Below are 17,064 nucleotides of genomic sequence, written 5' to 3'. Positions count from 1 at the left end.
TGTGAGATTTAGCCTGTCTGTGTGTGTGTGTGTGTGTGTGTGTGTGATTCAGCCTCTGAGTGTGAGATTTAGCCTGTCTGTGTGTGTGTGTGTGTGTTTCAGCCTCTGAGTGTGAGATTTAGCCTGTGTGTGTGTGTGTGTGTTTCAGCCTCTGAGTGTGAGATTTAGCCTGTGTGTGTGTGTGTGTGTTTCAGCCTCTGAGTGTGAGATTTAGCCTGTGTGTGTCTGTGTGTGTTTCAGCCTCTGAGTGTGAGATTTAGCCTGTGTGTGTGTGTGTGTGTGTGTGTTTCAGCCTCTGAGTGTGAGATTTAGCCTGTCTGTGTGTGTGTGTGTGTGTGTTTCAGCCTCTGAGTGTGAGATTTAGCCTGTGTGTGTGTGTGTGTGTGTGTGTGTGTGTGTGAGATTCAGCCTCTGAGTGTGAGATTTAGCCTGTGTGTGTGTGTGTGTGTGTGTGTGAGATTCAGCCTCTGAGTGTGAGATTTAGCCTGTGTGTGTGTGTGTGTGTGAGATTCAGCCTCTGAGTGTGAGATTTAGCCTGTGTGTGTGTGTGTGTGTGTGTTTCAGCCTCTGAGTGTGAGATTTAGCCTGTGTGTGTGTGTGTGTGTTTCAGCCTCTGAGTGTGAGATTTAGCCTGTGTGTGTGTGTGTGTGTGTGTGTGATTCAGCCTCTGAGTGTGAGATTTAGCCTGTGTGTGTGTGTGTGTGTGTGTGTGTGTGTGAGATTCAGCCTCTGAGTGTGTGTGTGTGATTCAGCCTCTGAGTGTGAGATTTAGCCTGTGTGTGTGTGTGTGTGTGTGTGTGTGTGTGTGATTCAGCCTCTGAGTGTGAGATTTAGCCTGTGTGTGTGTGTGTGTGTGTGTGTGTGTGTTTCAGCCTCTGAGTGTGAGATTTAGCCTGTGTGTGTGTGTTTCAGCCTCTGAGTGTGAGATTTAGCCTGTGTGTGTGTGTGTGTGTGTGTGAGATTCAGCCTCTGAGTGTGAGATTTAGCCTGTGTGTGTGTGTGTGTGTGATTCAGCCTCTGAGTGTGAGATTTAGCCTGTGTGTGTGTGTGTGTGTGTGTGTGTGAGATTCAGCCTCTGAGTGTGTGTGTGTGATTCAGCCTCTGAGTGTGAGATTTAGCCTGTGTGTGTGTGTGTGTGTGTGTGTGTGTGTGTGTGTGTGTGATTCAGCCTCTGAGTGTGAGATTTAGCCTGTGTGTGAGATTTAGCCTGTGTGTGTGTGTGTGTGTGTGTGTGTGTGATTCAGCCTCTGAGTGTGAGATTTAGCCTGTGTGTGTGTGTGTGTGAGATTCAGCCTCTGAGTGTGAGATTTAACCTGTGTGTGTGTGTGTGTGATTCAGCCTCTGAGTGTGAGATTTAACCTGTGTGTGTGTGTGTGTGTGTTTCAGCCTCTGAGTGTGAGATTAAGCCTGTGTGTGTGTGTGTGTTTCAGCCTCTGAGTGTGAGATTTAGCCTGTGTGTGAGATTTAGCCTGTGTGTGTGTGTGTGTGTGTGTGTGTGTGTGATTCAGCCTCTGAGTGTGAGATTTAGCCCGTGTGTGTGTGTGAGATTCAGCCTCTGAGTGTGAGATTTAACCTGTGTGTGTGTGTGAGATTCAGCCTCTGAGTGTGTGTGTGTGTGAGATTCAGCCTCTGAGTGTGTGTGTGTGTGTGTGTGAGATTCAGCCTCTGAGTGTGAGATTTAGCCTGTCTGTGTGTGTGTGTGTGATTCAGCCTCTGAGTGTGAGATTCAGCCTGTGTGTGTGTGTGTGTGTGTGTGTGATTCAGCCTCTGAGTGTGAGATTCAGCCTGTGTGTGTGTGTGTGTGTGTGTGTGATTCAGCCTCTGAGTGTGAGATTTAACCTGTGTGTGTGTGTGAGATTCAGCCTCTGAGTGTGTGTGTGTGTGTGAGATTCAGCCTCTGAGTGTGTGTGTGTGTGAGATTCAGCCTCTGAGTGTGAGATTTAGCCTGTCTGTGTGTGTGTGTGTGTGTGTGTGTGATTCAGCCTCTGAGTGTGAGATTCAGCCTCTGAGTGTGAGATTTAGCCTGTGTGTGTGTGTGTGTGATTCAGCCTCTGAGTGTGAGATTTAGCCTGTGTGTGTGTGTGAGATTCAGCCTGTGTGTGTGTGTGTGTGTGTGTGTGTGAGATTCAGCCTCTGAGTGTGAGATTTAGCCTGTCTGTGTGTGTGTGTGTGATTCAGCCTCTGAGTGTGAGATTCAGCCTGTGTGTGTGTGTGTGTGTGTGTGTGTGATTCAGCCTCTGAGTGTGAGATTCAGCCTGTGTGTGTGTGTGTGTGTGTGTGTGATTCAGCCTCTGAGTGTGAGATTTAACCTGTGTGTGTGTGTGAGATTCAGCCTCTGAGTGTGTGTGTGTGTGAGATTCAGCCTCTGAGTGTGTGTGTGTGTGTGTGTGTGATTCAGCCTCTGAGTGTGAGATTCAGCCTGTGTGTGTGTGTGTGTGTGTGTGTGTGATTCAGCCTCTGAGTGTGAGATTCAGCCTCTGAGTGTGAGATTTAGCCTGTGTGTGTGTGTGTGTGATTCAGCCTCTGAGTGTGAGATTTAGCCTGTGTGTGTGTGTGTGTGATTCAGCCTCTGAGTGTGAGATTTAGCCTGTGTGTGTGTGTGTGTGATTCAGCCTCTGAGTGTGAGATTTAGCCTGTGTGTGTGTGTGTGTGATTCAGCCTCTGAGTGTGAGATTTAGCCTGTGTGTGTGTGTGTGTGATTCAGCCTCTGAGTGTGAGATTTAGCCTGTGTGTGAGATTTAGCCTGTGTGTGTGTGTGTGTGTGTGTGTGTGTGTGTGATTCAGCCTCTGAGTGTGAGATTTAGCCTGTGTGTGAGATTTAGCCTGTGTGTGTGTGTGTGTGTGTGTGTGTGATTCAGCCTCTGAGTGTGAGATTTAGCCTGTGTGTGTGTGTGTGTGTGTGATTCAGCCTCTGAGTGTGTGTGTGTGTGTGTGTTTCAGCCTCTGAGTGTGAGATTTAGCCTGTGTGTGTGTGTGTGTGATTCAGCCTCTGAGTGTGAGATTTAGCCTGTGTGTGTGTGTGTGTGTGTGTTTCAGCCTCTGAGTGTGAGATTTAGCCTGTGTGTGCGTGTGTGAGATTCAGCCTCTGAGTGTGAGATTTAGCCTGTGTGTGTGTGTGTGTGTGTGTGTGTGTGTGTTTCAGCCTCTGAGTGTGAGATTTAGCCTGTGTGTGAGATTTAGCCTGTGTGTGTGTGTGTGTGTGTGTGTGTGTGATTCAGCCTCTGAGTGTGAGATTTAGCCTGTGTGTGTGTGTGTGAGATTCAGCCTCTGAGTGTGAGATTTAGCCTGTGTGTGTGTGTGTGTGTGTGTGTGTGTGTGTTTCAGCCTCTGAGTGTGAGATTTAGCCTGTGTGTGCGTGTGTGAGATTCAGCCTCTGAGTGTGAGATTTAGCCTGTGTGTGTGTGTGTGTGTGTGTGTGTGTGTGTGTGTGTTTCAGCCTCTGAGTGTGAGATTTAGCCTGTGTGTGAGATTTAGCCTGTGTGTGTGTGTGTGTGTGAGTGTGTGTGTGATTCAGCCTCTGAGTGTGAGATTTAGCCTGTGTGTGTGTGTGTGTGTGTGTGATTCAGCCTCTGAGTGTGAGATTTAGCCTGTGTGTGTGTGTGTGTGTGTGTGTGTGATTCAGCCTCTGAGTGTGAGATTTAGCCTGTGTGTGAGATTTAGCCTGTCTGTGTGTGTGTGTGTGTGTGTGTGTGTGTGTGTGTGAGATTCAGCCTCTGAGTGTGAGATTTAGCCTGTGTGTGTGTGTGTGTGTGTGTGTGTGTGTGATTCAGCCTCTGAGTGTGTGTGTGTGTGATTCAGCCTCTGAGTGTGAGATTTAGCCTATGTGTGTGTGTGTGTGTGTGTGAGATTCAGCCTCTGAGTGTGTGTGTGTGTGTGTGTGTGATTCAGCCTCTGAGTGTGAGATTTAGCCTGTGTGTGTGTGTGTGTGTGTGTGAGATTCAGCCTCTGAGTGTGTGTGTGTGTGATTCAGCCTCTGAGTGTGAGATTTAGCCTGTGTGTGTGTGTGTGTGATTCAGCCTCTGAGTGTGAGATTTAGCCTGTGTGTGTGTGTGTGTGTGTGTGTGTGTGTGTGTGAGATTCAGCCTCTGAGTGTGTGTGTGTGTGTGTGTGTGTGTGTGATTCAGCCTCTGAGTGTGAGATTTAGCCTGTGTGTGTGTGTGTGTGTGTGTGAGATTCAGCCTCTGAGTGTGTGTGTGTGAGATTCAGCCTCTGAGTGTGAGATTTAGCCTGTGTGTGTGTGTGTGTGATTCAGCCTCTGAGTGTGAGATTTAGCCTGTGTGTGTGTGTGTGTGTGTGTGTGTGAGATTCAGCCTCTGAGTGTGTGTGTGTGTGTGTGTGTGATTCAGCCTCTGAGTGTGAGATTTAGCCTGTGTGTGTGTGTGTGTGTGTGTGATTCAGCCTCTGAGTGTGAGATTTAGCCTGTGTGTGTGTGTGTGTGTGAGATTCAGCCTGTGTGTGTGTGTGTGTGTGAGATTCAGCCTCTGAGTGTGAGATTTAGCCTGTGTGTGTGTGTGTGTGTGTATGTGTGAGATTCAGCCTGTGTGTGTGTGTGTGTGAGATTCAGCCTCTGAGTGTGAGATTTAGCCTGTGTGTGTGTGTGTGTGTGAGATTCAGCCTCTGAGTGTGAGATTTAGCCTGTGTGTGTGTGTGTGTGTGTGTGTGATTCAGCCTCTGAGTGTGAGATTTAGCCTGTGTGTGTGTGTGTGTGTGATTCAGCCTCTGAGTGTGAGATTTAGCCTGTGTGTGTGTGTGTGTGTGAGATTCAGCCTCTGAGTGTGAGATTTAGCCTGTGTGTGTGTGTGTGTGTGTGTGATTCAGCCTCTGAGTGTGAGATTTAGCCTGTGTGTGTGTGTGTGTGTGTGTGTGTGTGATTCAGCCTCTGAGTGTGAGATTTAGCCTGTGTGTGTGTGTGTTTCAGCCTCTGAGTGTGAGATTTAGCCTATGTGTGTGTGTGTGTGTGTGTGTGTGTGTGTGTGTGATTCAGCCTCTGAGTGTGAGATTTAGCCTATGTGTGTGTGTGTGTGTGTGTGTGTGTGTGTGTGTGATTCAGCCTCTGAGTGTGAGATTTAGCCTATGTGTGTGTGTGTGTGTGTGTGTGTGTGTGTGTGTGATTCAGCCTCTGAGTGTGAGATTTAGCCTGTGTGTGTGTGTGTGTGAGATTCAGCCTGTGTGTGTGAGATTTAGCCTGTGTGTGTGAGATTTAGCCTGTGTGTGTGTGTGTGTGTGTGTGTGTGTGTGTGATTCAGCCTCTGAGTGTGAGATTTAGCCTGTGTGTGTGTGTGTGTGGTTCAGCCTCTGAGTGTGAGATTTAGCCTGTGTGTGTGTGAGATTCAGCCTGTGTGTGTGAGATTTAGCCTGTGTGTGTGAGATTTAGCCTGTGTGTGTGTGTGTGTGTGTGTGTGTGTGTGTGTGAGATTCAGCCTGTGTGTGTGAGATTTAGCCCGTGTGTGTGTGTGTGTGATTCAGCCTCTGAGTGTGAGATTTAGCCTGTGTGTGTGTGAGATTCAGCCTGTGTGTGTGAGATTTAGCCTGTGTGTGTGTGTGAGATTCAGCCTGTGTGTGTGAGATTTAGCCTGTGTGTGTGTGTGTGTGATTCAGCCTCTGAGTGTGAGATTTAGCCTGTGTGTGTGTGTGAGATTCAGCCTGTGTGTGTGAGATTTAGCCTGTGTGTGTGTGAGATTCAGCCTGTGTGTGTGAGATTTAGCCTGTGTGTGTGTGTGTGTGTGTGTGTGTTTCAGCCTCTGAGTGTGAGATTTAGCCTGTGTGTGTGTGTGTTTCAGCCTCTGAGTGTGAGATTTAGCCTATGTGTGTGAGATTTAGCCTGTGTGTGTGTGTGTGTGTGTGTGTGTGATTCAGCCTCTGAGTGTGAGATTTAGCCTGTGTGTGTGTGTGTGTGTGTGTGTGTGTGTTTCAGCCTCTGAGTGTGAGATTTAGCCTGTGTGTGTGTGTGTTTCAGCCTCTGAGTGTGAGATTTAGCCTGTGTGTGTGTGTGTGTGTGTGATTCAGCCTCTGAGTATGAGATTTAGCCTGTGTGTGTGTGTGTGTGTGTGTGTGTGTTTCAGCCTCTGAGTGTGAGATTTAGCCTGTGTGTGTGTGTGTGTGAGATTCAGCCTGTGTGTGTGAGATTTAGCCTGTGTGTGTGAGATTTAGCCTGTGTGTGTGTGTGTGTGTGTGTGTGTGATTCAGCCTCTGAGTGTGAGATTTAGCCTGTGTGTGTGTGTGTGTGTGTGTGTGTGTGTGTTTCAGCCTCTGAGTATGAGATTTAGCCTGTGTGTGTGTGTGTGTGTGTGTGTGTGTTTCAGCCTCTGAGTGTGAGATTTAGCCTGTGTGTGTGTGTGTGTGTGTGTGTTTCAGCCTCTGAGTGTGAGATTTAGCCTGTGTGTGTGTGTGTTTCAGCCTCTGAGTGTGAGATTTAGCCTATGTGTGTGAGATTTAGCCTGTGTGTGTGTGTGTGTGATTCAGCCTCTGAGTGTGAGATTTAGCCTGTGTGTGTGTGTGTGTGAGATTCAGCCTGTGTGTGTGAGATTTAGCCTGTGTGTGTGAGATTTAGCCTGTGTGTGTGTGTGTGTGTGTGTGTGTGTGATTCAGCCTCTGAGTGTGAGATTTAGCCTGTGTGTGTGTGTGTGTGTGTGTGTGTTTCAGCCTCTGAGTGTGAGATTTAGCCTGTGTGTGTGTGTGTTTCAGCCTCTGAGTGTGAGATTTAGCCTATGTGTGTGAGATTTAGCCTGTGTGTGTGTGTGTGTGTGTGATTCAGCCTCTGAGTGTGAGATTTAGCCTGTGTGTGTGTGTGTGTGAGATTCAGCCTGTGTGTGTGAGATTTAGCCTGTGTGTGTGAGATTTAGCCTGTGTGTGTGTGTGTGTGTGTGTGTGATTCAGCCTCTGAGTATGAGATTTAGCCTGTGTGTGTGTGTGTGTGTGTGTGTGTTTCAGCCTCTGAGTGTGAGATTTAGCCTGTGTGTGTGTGTGTTTCAGCCTCTGAGTGTGAGATTTAGCCTATGTGTGTGAGATTTAGCCTGTGTGTGTGTGTGTGTGTGTGTGTGTGATTCAGCCTCTGAGTGTGAGATTTAGCCTGTGTGTGTGTGTGTGTGAGATTCAGCCTGTGTGTGTGAGATTTAGCCTGTGTGTGTGAGATTTAGCCTGTGTGTGTGTGTGTGTTTCAGCCTCTGAGTGTGAGATTTAGCCTGTGTGTGTGTGAGATTCAGCCTGTGTGTGTGAGATTTAGCCTGTGTGTGTGTGAGATTCAGCCTCTGAGTGTGAGATTTAGCCTGTGTGTGTGAGATTTAGCCTGTGTGTGTGTGTGTGTGTGTGTGTGTGTGTGTGTGATTCAGCCTCTGAGTGTGAGATTTAGCCTGTGTGTGTGAGATTTAGCCTGTGTGTGTGTGTGTGTGTGTGTGTGTGATTCAGCCTCTGAGTGTGAGATTTAGCCTGTGTGTGTGTGTGTGTGAGATTCAGCCTGTGTGTGTGAGATTTAGCCTGTGTGTGTGAGATTTAGCCTGTGTGTGTGTGTGTGTGTGTGTGTGTGTGATTCAGCCTCTGAGTGTGAGATTTAGCCTGTGTGTGTGTGAGATTCAGCCTGTGTGTGTGTGAGATTCAGCCTGTGTGTGTGAGATTTAGCCTGTGTGTGTGTGAGATTCAGCCTCTGAGTGTGAGATTTAGCCTGTGTGTGTGTGTGTGTGTGTGTGAGATTCAGCCTCTGAGTGTGAGATTTAGCCTGTGTGTGTGTGTGTGTGTGTGTGAGATTCAGCCTCTGAGTGTGAGATTTAGCCTGTGTGTGTGTGTGTGTGTGTGTGTGTGAGATTCAGCCTGTGTGTGTGAGATTTAGCCCGTGTGTGTGTGTGTGTGATTCAGCCTCTGAGTGTGAGATTTAGCCTGTGTGTGTGTGAGATTCAGCCTGTGTGTGTGAGATTTAGCCTGTGTGTGTGAGATTTAGCCTGTGTGTGTGTGTGTGTGTGATTCAGCCTCTGAGTGTGAGATTTAGCCTGTGTGTGTGTGTGAGATTCAGCCTGTGTGTGTGAGATTTAGCCTGTGTGTGTGTGAGATTCAGCCTGTGTGTGTGAGATTCAGCCTCTGAGTGTGAGATTTAGCCTGTGTGTGTGTGTGTGTGTGTGTGTGTGTGTGTGTGAGATTCAGCCTGTGTGTGTGAGATTTAGCCTGTGTGTGTGTGTGTGTGATTCAGCCTCTGAGTGTGAGATTTAGCCTGTGTGTGTGTGAGATTCAGCCTGTGTGTGTGAGATTTAGCCTGTGTGTGTGTGTGTGTGATTCAGCCTCTGAGTGTGAGATTTAGCCTGTGTGTGTGTGAGATTCAGCCTGTGTGTGTGAGATTTAGCCTGTGTGTGTGAGATTCAGCCTGTGTGTGTGAGATTCAGCCTCTGAGTGTGAGATTTAGCCTGTGTGTGTGTGTGTGTGTGTGTGTGTGTGAGATTCAGCCTGTGTGTGTGAGATTTAGCCTGTGTGTGTGAGATTTAGCCTGTGTGTGTGTGTGTGTGTGTGTGATTCAGCCTCTGAGTGTGAGATTTAGCCTGTGTGTGTGTGTGAGATTCAGCCTGTGTGTGTGAGATTTAGCCTGTGTGTGTGTGAGATTCAGCCTCTGAGTGTGAGATTTAGCCTGTGTGTGTGTGTGAGATTCAGCCTGTGTGTGTGAGATTTAGCCTGTGTGTGTGTGTGATTCAGCCTCTGAGTGTGAGATTTAGCCTGTGTGTGTGTGTGAGATTCAGCCTGTGTGTGTGAGATTTAGCCTGTGTGTGTGTGTGATTCAGCCTCTGAGTGTGAGATTTAGCCTGTGTGTGTGTGAGATTCAGCCTGTGTGTGTGTGATTCAGCCTCTGAGTGTGAGATTTAGCCTGTGTGTGTGTGAGATTCAGCCTGTGTGTGTGAGATTTAGCCTGTGTGTGTGTGTGTGTGTGTGTGATTCAGCCTCTGAGTGTGAGATTTAGCCTGTGTGTGTGTGAGATTCAGCCTGTGTGTGTGAGATTTAGCCTGTGTGTGTGTGTGTGTGTGTGTGATTCAGCCTCTGAGTGTGAGATTTAGCCTGTGTGTGTGTGAGATTCAGCCTGTGTGTGTGAGATTTAGCCTGTGTGTGTGTGTGTGTGTGTGTGTGTGTGATTCAGCCTCTGAGTGTGAGATTTAGCCTGTGTGTGTGTGAGATTCAGCCTGTGTGTGTGAGATTTAGCCTGTGTGTGTGTGTGTGTGTGTGTGATTCAGCCTCTGAGTGTGAGATTTAGCCTGTGTGTGAGATTTAGCCTGTGTGTGTGTGTGTGTGATTCAGCCTCTGAGTGTGAGATTTAGCCTGTGTGTGTGTGTGTGTGTTTCAGCCTCTGAGTGTGAGATTTAGCCTGTGTGTGAGATTTAGCCTGTGTGTGTGTGTGTGTGTGTGATTCAGCCTCTGAGTGTGAGATTTAGCCTGTGTGTGTGTGTGTGAGATTCAGCCTCTGAGTGTGAGATTTAACCTGTGTGTGTGTGTGTGTGTTTCAGCCTCTGAGTGTGAGATTTAGCCTGTGTGTGAGATTTAGCCTGTGTGTGTGTGTGTGTGTGTGTGTGTGTGTGATTCAGCCTCTGAGTGTGAGATTTAGCCCGTGTGTGTGTGTGAGATTCAGCCTCTGAGTGTGAGATTTAACCTGTGTGTGTGTGTGTGTGATTCAGCCTCTGAGTGTGAGATTTAACCTGTGTGTGTGTGTGAGATTCAGCCTCTGTGTGTGTGTGTGTGTGAGATTCAGCCTCTGAGTGTGAGATTCAGCCTGTGTGTGTGTGTGTGTGTGTGTGTGATTCAGCCTCTGAGTGTGAGATTCAGCCTCTGAGTGTGAGATTTAGCCTGTGTGTGTGTGTGTGTGTGTGATTCAGCCTCTGAGTGTGTGATTCAGCCTGTGTGTGTGTGTGTGTGTGTGTGTGTGATTCAGCCTCTGAGTGTGAGATTCAGCCTCTGAGTGTGAGATTTAGCCTGTGTGTGTGTGTGTGTGTGTGTGTGATTCAGCCTCTGAGTGTGAGATTCAGCCTGTGTGTGTGTGTGTGTGTGTGTGTGTGATTCAGCCTCTGAGTGTGAGATTCAGCCTCTGAGTGTGAGATTTAGCCTGTGTGTGTGTGAGTGTGTGTGTGATTCAGCCTCTGAGTGTGAGATTTAGCCTGTGTGTGTGTGTGTGTGATTCAGCCTCTGAGTGTGAGATTTAGCCTGTGTGTGTGTGTGTGTGATTCAGCCTCTGAGTGTGAGATTTAGCCTGTGTGTGTGTGTGTGTGATTCAGCCTCTGAGTGTGTGATTTAGCCTGTGTGTGTGTGTGTGTGATTCAGCCTCTGAGTGTGAGATTTAGCCTGTGTGTGTGTGTGTGTTTCAGCCTCTGAGTGTGAGATTTAGCCTGTGTGTGTGTGTGTGTGTGTGTGTGTGTGTGATTCAGCCTCTGAGTGTGAGATTTAGCCTGTGTGTGAGATTTAGCCTGTGTGTGTGTGTGTGTGTGTGTGTGTGTGTGATTCAGCCTCTGAGTGTGAGATTTAGCCTGTGTGTGTGTGTGTGTGTGATTCAGCCTCTGAGTGTGTGTGTGTGTGTGTGTGTTTCAGCCTCTGAGTGTGAGATTTAGCCTGTGTGTGTGTGTGTGTGATTCAGCCTCTGAGTGTGAGATTTAGCCTGTGTGTGTGTGTGTGTTTCAGCCTCTGAGTGTGAGATTTAGCCTGTGTGTGTGTGTGTGTTTCAGCCTCTGAGTGTGAGATTTAGCCTGTGTGTGTGTGTGTGTGTGTGTGTTTCAGCCTCTGAGTGTGAGATTTAGCCTGTGTGTGTGTGTGTGTGATTCAGCCTCTGAGTGTGAGATTTAGCCTGTGTGTGTGTGTGTGTTTCAGCCTCTGAGTGTGAGATTTAGCCTGTGTGTGTGTGTGTGTTTCAGCCTCTGAGTGTGAGATTTAGCCTGTGTGTGTGTGTGTGTGTGTGTGTGTGTGTGTTTCAGCCTCTGAGTGTGAGATTTAGCCTGTGTGTGAGATTTAGCCTGTGTGTGTGTGTGTGTGTGTGTGATTCAGCCTCTGAGTGTGAGATTTAGCCTGTGTGTGAGATTTAGCCTGTGTGTGTGTGTGTGTGTGTGTGTGTGTGTGATTCAGCCTCTGAGTGTGAGATTTAACCTGTGTGTGTGTGTGTGTGTGTGTGATTCAGCCTCTGAGTGTGAGATTTAGCCTGTGTGTGAGATTTAGCCTGTGTGTGTGTGTGTGTGTGTGTTTCAGCCTCTGAGTGTGAGATTTAGCCTATGTGTGTGTGTGTGTGTGAGATTCAGCCTCTGAGTGTGAGATTTAGCCTGTGTGTGAGATTTAGCCTGTGTGTGTGTGTGTGTGTGTGTTTCAGCCTCTGAGTGTGAGATTTAGCCTATGTGTGTGTGTGTGTGTGTGTGTGTGTGATTCAGCCTCTGAGTGTGAGATTTAGCCTGTGTGTGTGTGTGTGAGATTCAGCCTCTGAGTGTGAGATTTAGCCTGTGTGTGAGATTTAGCCTCTGAGTGTGAGATTTAGCCTATGTGTGTGTGTGTGTGTGTGTGTGAGATTTAGCCTGTGTGTGTGTGTGTGTGTGTGTTTCAGCCTCTGAGTGTGAGATTTAGCCTGTGTGTGTGTGTGTGAGATTCAGCCTCTGAGTGTGAGATTTAGCCTGTGTGTGAGATTTAGCCTCTGAGTGTGAGATTTAGCCTATGTGTGTGTGTGTGTGTGTGTGTGAGATTCAGCCTGTGTGTGTGAGATTCAGCCTGTCTGTGTGTGTGTGTGTTTCAGCCTCTGAGTGTGAGATTTAGCCTGTGTGTGTGTGTGTGTGTGTGTGTGTGAGATTCAGCCTCTGAGTGTGAGATTTAGCCTGTGTGTGTGTGTGTGTGTGTGTGTGTGATTCAGCCTCTGAGTGTGAGATTTAGCCTGTGTGTGAGATTTAGCCTGTCTGTGTGTGTGTGTGTGTGTGTGTTTCAGCCTCTGAGTGTGAGATTTAGCCTATGTGTGTGTGTGTGTGTGTGTGTGTGATTCAGCCTCTGAGTGTGAGATTTAGCCTGTGTGTGAGATTTAGCCTGTCTGTGTGTGTGTGTGTGTGTGTGTGTTTCAGCCTCTGAGTGTGAGATTTAGCCTGTGTGTGTGTGTGTGTGTGTGTGTGTGAGATTCAGCCTGTCTGTGTGTGTGTGTGTTTCAGCCTCTGAGTGTGAGATTTAGCCTGTGTGTGTGTGTGTGTGTGTGTGTGTGTGTGTGTGTGATTCAGCCTCTGAGTGTGTGTGTGTGTGATTCAGCCTCTGAGTGTGAGATTTAGCCTGTGTGTGTGTGTGTGTGTGTGTGTGTGAGATTCAGCCTCTGAGTGTGTGTGTGTGTGTGTGTGTGATTCAGCCTCTGAGTGTGAGATTTAGCCTGTGTGTGTGTGTGTGTGTGTGTGTGAGATTCAGCCTCTGAGTGTGTGTGTGTGTGTGTGTGTGATTCAGCCTCTGAGTGTGAGATTTAGCCTGTGTGTGTGTGTGTGAGATTCAGCCTCTGAGTGTGAGATTTAGCCTGTGTGTGTGTGTGTGTGATTCAGCCTCTGAGTGTGAGATTTAGCCTGTGTGTGTGTGTGTGTGTGTGTGAGATTCAGCCTCTGAGTGTGTGTGTGTGTGTGTGTGTGATTCAGCCTCTGAGTGTGAGATTTAGCCTGTGTGTGTGTGTGTGTGTGTGTGATTCAGCCTCTGAGTGTGAGATTTAGCCTGTGTGTGTGTGTGTGTGTGTGAGATTCAGCCTGTGTGTGTGTGTGTGTGTGAGATTCAGCCTCTGAGTGTGAGATTTAGCCTGTGTGTGTGTGTGTGTGTGTGTGTGTGTGATTCAGCCTCTGAGTGTGTGTGTGTGTGATTCAGCCTCTGAGTGTGAGATTTAGCCTATGTGTGTGTGTGTGTGTGTGTGAGATTCAGCCTCTGAGTGTGTGTGTGTGTGTGTGTGTGATTCAGCCTCTGAGTGTGAGATTTAGCCTGTGTGTGTGTGTGTGTGTGTGTGTGAGATTCAGCCTCTGAGTGTGTGTGTGTGTGTGTGTGTGATTCAGCCTCTGAGTGTGAGATTTAGCCTGTGTGTGTGTGTGTGAGATTCAGCCTCTGAGTGTGAGATTTAGCCTGTGTGTGTGTGTGTGTGATTCAGCCTCTGAGTGTGAGATTTAGCCTGTGTGTGTGTGTGTGTGTGTGTGTGAGATTCAGCCTCTGAGTGTGTGTGTGTGTGTGTGTGTGATTCAGCCTCTGAGTGTGAGATTTAGCCTGTGTGTGTGTGTGTGTGTGTGTGTGTGTGATTCAGCCTCTGAGTGTGAGATTTAGCCTGTGTGTGTGTGTGTGTGTGTGAGATTCAGCCTGTGTGTGTGTGTGTGTGTGAGATTCAGCCTCTGAGTGTGAGATTTAGCCTGTGTGTGTGTGTGTGTGTGTATGTGTGAGATTCAGCCTGTGTGTGTGTGTGTGTGAGATTCAGCCTCTGAGTGTGAGATTTAGCCTGTGTGTGTGTGTGTGTGTGTGATTCAGCCTCTGAGTGTGAGATTTAGCCTGTGTGTGTGTGTGTGTGTGATTCAGCCTCTGAGTGTGAGATTTAGCCTGTGTGTGTGTGTGTGTGTGAGATTCAGCCTCTGAGTGTGAGATTTAGCCTGTGTGTGTGTGTGTGTGTGTGTGTGATTCAGCCTCTGAGTGTGAGATTTAGCCTGTGTGTGTGTGTGTTTCAGCCTCTGAGTGTGAGATTTAGCCTATGTGTGTGTGTGTGTGTGTGTGTGTGATTCAGCCTCTGAGTGTGAGATTTAGCCTGTGTGTGTGTGTGTGTGAGATTCAGCCTGTGTGTGTGAGATTTAGCCTGTGTGTGTGAGATTTAGCCTGTGTGTGTGTGTGTGTGTGTGTGTGTGTGTGATTCAGCCTCTGAGTGTGAGATTTAGCCTGTGTGTGTGTGTGTGTGTTTCAGCCTCTGAGTGTGAGATTTAGCCTGTGTGTGTGTGAGATTCAGCCTGTGTGTGTGAGATTTAGCCTGTGTGTGTGTGAGATTCAGCCTGTGTGTGTGAGATTTAGCCTGTGTGTGTGTGAGATTCAGCCTCTGAGTGTGAGATTTAGCCTGTGTGTGTGTGTGTGTGTGTGTGTGTGTGTGTGTGTGAGATTCAGCCTGTGTGTGTGAGATTTAGCCTGTGTGTGTGTGAGATTCAGCCTGTGTGTGTGAGATTTAGCCTGTGTGTGTGTGTGTGTGTGTGTGTGTGTGTGTGTGAGATTCAGCCTGTGTGTGTGAGATTTAGCCTGTGTGTGTGTGAGATTCAGCCTCTGAGTGTGAGATTTAGCCTGTGTGTGTGTGTGTGTGTGTGTGTGTGTGTGTGTGTGAGATTCAGCCTGTGTGTGTGAGATTTAGCCCGTGTGTGTGTGTGTGTGATTCAGCCTCTGAGTGTGAGATTTAGCCTGTGTGTGTGTGAGATTCAGCCTGTGTGTGTGAGATTTAGCCTGTGTGTGTGTGTGAGATTCAGCCTGTGTGTGTGAGATTTAGCCTGTGTGTGTGTGTGTGTGTGATTCAGCCTCTGAGTGTGAGATTTAGCCTGTGTGTGTGTGTGAGATTCAGCCTGTGTGTGTGAGATTTAGCCTGTGTGTGTGTGTGTGTGTGTGATTCAGCCTCTGAGTGTGAGATTTAGCCTGTGTGTGTGTGTGAGATTCAGCCTGTGTGTGTGAGATTTAGCCTGTGTGTGTGTGTGAGATTCAGCCTGTGTGTGTGAGATTTAGCCTGTGTGTGTGTGTGTGTGATTCAGCCTCTGAGTGTGAGATTTAGCCTGTGTGTGTGTGTGAGATTCAGCCTGTGTGTGTGAGATTCAGCCTCTGAGTGTGTGTGTGTGTGTGATTCAGCCTCTGAGTATGAGATTTAGCCTGTGTGTGTGTGTGTGTGTGTGTGTGTTTCAGCCTCTGAGTGTGAGATTTAGCCTGTGTGTGTGTGTGTTTCAGCCTCTGAGTGTGAGATTTAGCCTATGTGTGTGTGTGTGTGTGTGTGTGATTCAGCCTCTGAGTGTGAGATTTAGCCTGTGTGTGTGAGATTTAGCCTGTGTGTGTGTGTGTGTGTGTGTGTGTGATTCAGCCTCTGAGTGTGAGATTTAGCCTGTGTGTGTGTGTGTGTGAGATTCAGCCTGTGTGTGTGAGATTTAGCCTGTGTGTGTGAGATTTAGCCTGTGTGTGTGTGTGTGTGTGTGTGTGTGTGATTCAGCCTCTGAGTGTGAGATTTAGCCTGTGTGTGTGAGATTTAGCCTGTGTGTGTGTGTGTGTGTGTGTGTGTGATTCAGCCTCTGAGTGTGAGATTTAGCCTGTGTGTGTGTGAGATTCAGCCTGTGTGTGTGAGATTTAGCCTGTGTGTGTGTGAGATTCAGCCTTTGAGTGTGAGATTTAGCCTGTGTGTGTGTGTGTGTGTGTGTGTGTGTGAGATTCAGCCTGTGTGTGTGAGATTTAGCCCGTGTGTGTGTGTGTGTGTGATTCAGCCTCTGAGTGTGAGATTTAGCCTGTGTGTGTGTGAGATTCAGCCTGTGTGTGTGAGATTTAGCCTGTGTGTGTGTGTGAGATTCAGCCTGTGTGTGTGAGATTTAGCCTGTGTGTGTGTGTGTGTGATTCAGCCTCTGAGTGTGAGATTTAGCCTGTGTGTGTGTGTGAGATTCAGCCTGTGTGTGTGAGATTTAGCCTGTGTGTGTGTGAGATTCAGCCTGTGTGTGTGAGATTCAGCCTCTGAGTGTGAGATTTAGCCTGTGTGTGTGTGTGTGTGTGTGTGTGTGTGTGTGTGTGAGATTCAGCCTGTGTGTGTGAGATTTAGCCTGTGTGTGTGTGTGTGTGATTCAGCCTCTGAGTGTGAGATTTAGCCTGTGTGTGTGAGATTTAGCCTGTGTGTGTGTGTGTGTGTGTGTGTGTGTGTGTGAGATTCAGCCTGTGTGTGTGAGATTTAGCCTGTGTGTGTGTGTGTGTGATTCAGCCTCTGAGTGTGAGATTTAGCCTGTGTGTGTGAGATTCAGCCTGTGTGTGTGAGATTCAGCCTCTGAGTGTGAGATTTAGCCTGTGTGTGTGTGTGTGTGTGTGTGTGATTCAGCCTCTGAGTGTGAGATTTAGCCCGTGTGTGTGTGTGAGATTCAGCCTCTGAGTGTGAGATTTAACCTGTGTGTGTGTGTGTGTGTGTGATTCAGCCTCTGAGTGTGAGATTTAACCTGTGTGTGTGTGTGTGTGTGATTCAGCCTCTGAGTGTGAGATTTAGCCTGTGTGTGTGTGTGTGTGAGATTCAGCCTCTGAGTGTGTGTGTGTGTGAGATTCAGCCTCTGAGTGTGTGTGTGTGTGTGTGTGAGATTCAGCCTCTGAGTGTGAGATTTAGCCTGTCTGTGTGTGTGTGTGTGATTCAGCCTCTGAGTGTGAGATTCAGCCTGTGTGTGTGTGTGTGTGTGTGTGTGTGAGATTCAGCCTCTGAGTGTGTGTGTGTGTGTGTGTGAGATTCAGCCTCTGAGTGTGAGATTTAGCCTGTGTGTGTGTGTGTGTGATTCAGCCTCTGAGTGTGAGATTTAGCCTGTGTGTGTGTGTGTGTGATTCAGCCTCTGAGTGTGAGATTTAGCCTGTGTGTGAGATTTAGCCTGTGTGTGTGTGTGTGTGTGTGATTCAGCCTCTGAGTGTGAGATTTAGCCTGTGTGTGAGATTTAGCCTGTGTGTGTGTGTGTGTGTGTGTGTGTGTGTGATTCAGCCTCTGAGTGTGAGATTTAGCCTGTGTGTGTGTGTGTGTGTGATTCAGCCTCTGAGTGTGAGATTTAGCCTGTGTGTGTGTGTGTGTGTGTGTGAGATTCAGCCTCTGAGTGTGAGATTTAGCCTGTGTGTGTGTGTGTGTGTGTGTGTGTGATTCAGCCTCTGAGTGTGAGATTTAGCCTGTGTGTGTGTGTGTGAGATTTAGCCTGTGTGTGTGTGTGTGTGTGTGTGATTCAGCCTCTGAGTGTGAGATTTAGCCTGTGTGTGTGTGAGATTCAGCCTGTGTGTGTGAGATTTAGCCTGTGTGTGTGTGTGATTCAGTCTCTGAGTGTGAGATTTAGCCTGTGTGTGTGTGTGTGTGTGTGTGTGTGTGTGATTCAGCCTCTGAGTGTGAGATTTAGCCTGTGTGTGTGTGAGATTCAGCCTGTG

The sequence above is a fragment of the Abramis brama genome, assembly GCF_963993115.1.
Source record: "Abramis brama genome assembly, chromosome: 19".
Lineage (NCBI taxonomy): Eukaryota > Metazoa > Chordata > Actinopteri > Cypriniformes > Leuciscidae > Abramis > Abramis brama.
The sequence above is the reverse complement of the archived record's forward strand: the minus strand, read 5'-3'. Positions refer to the sequence as shown.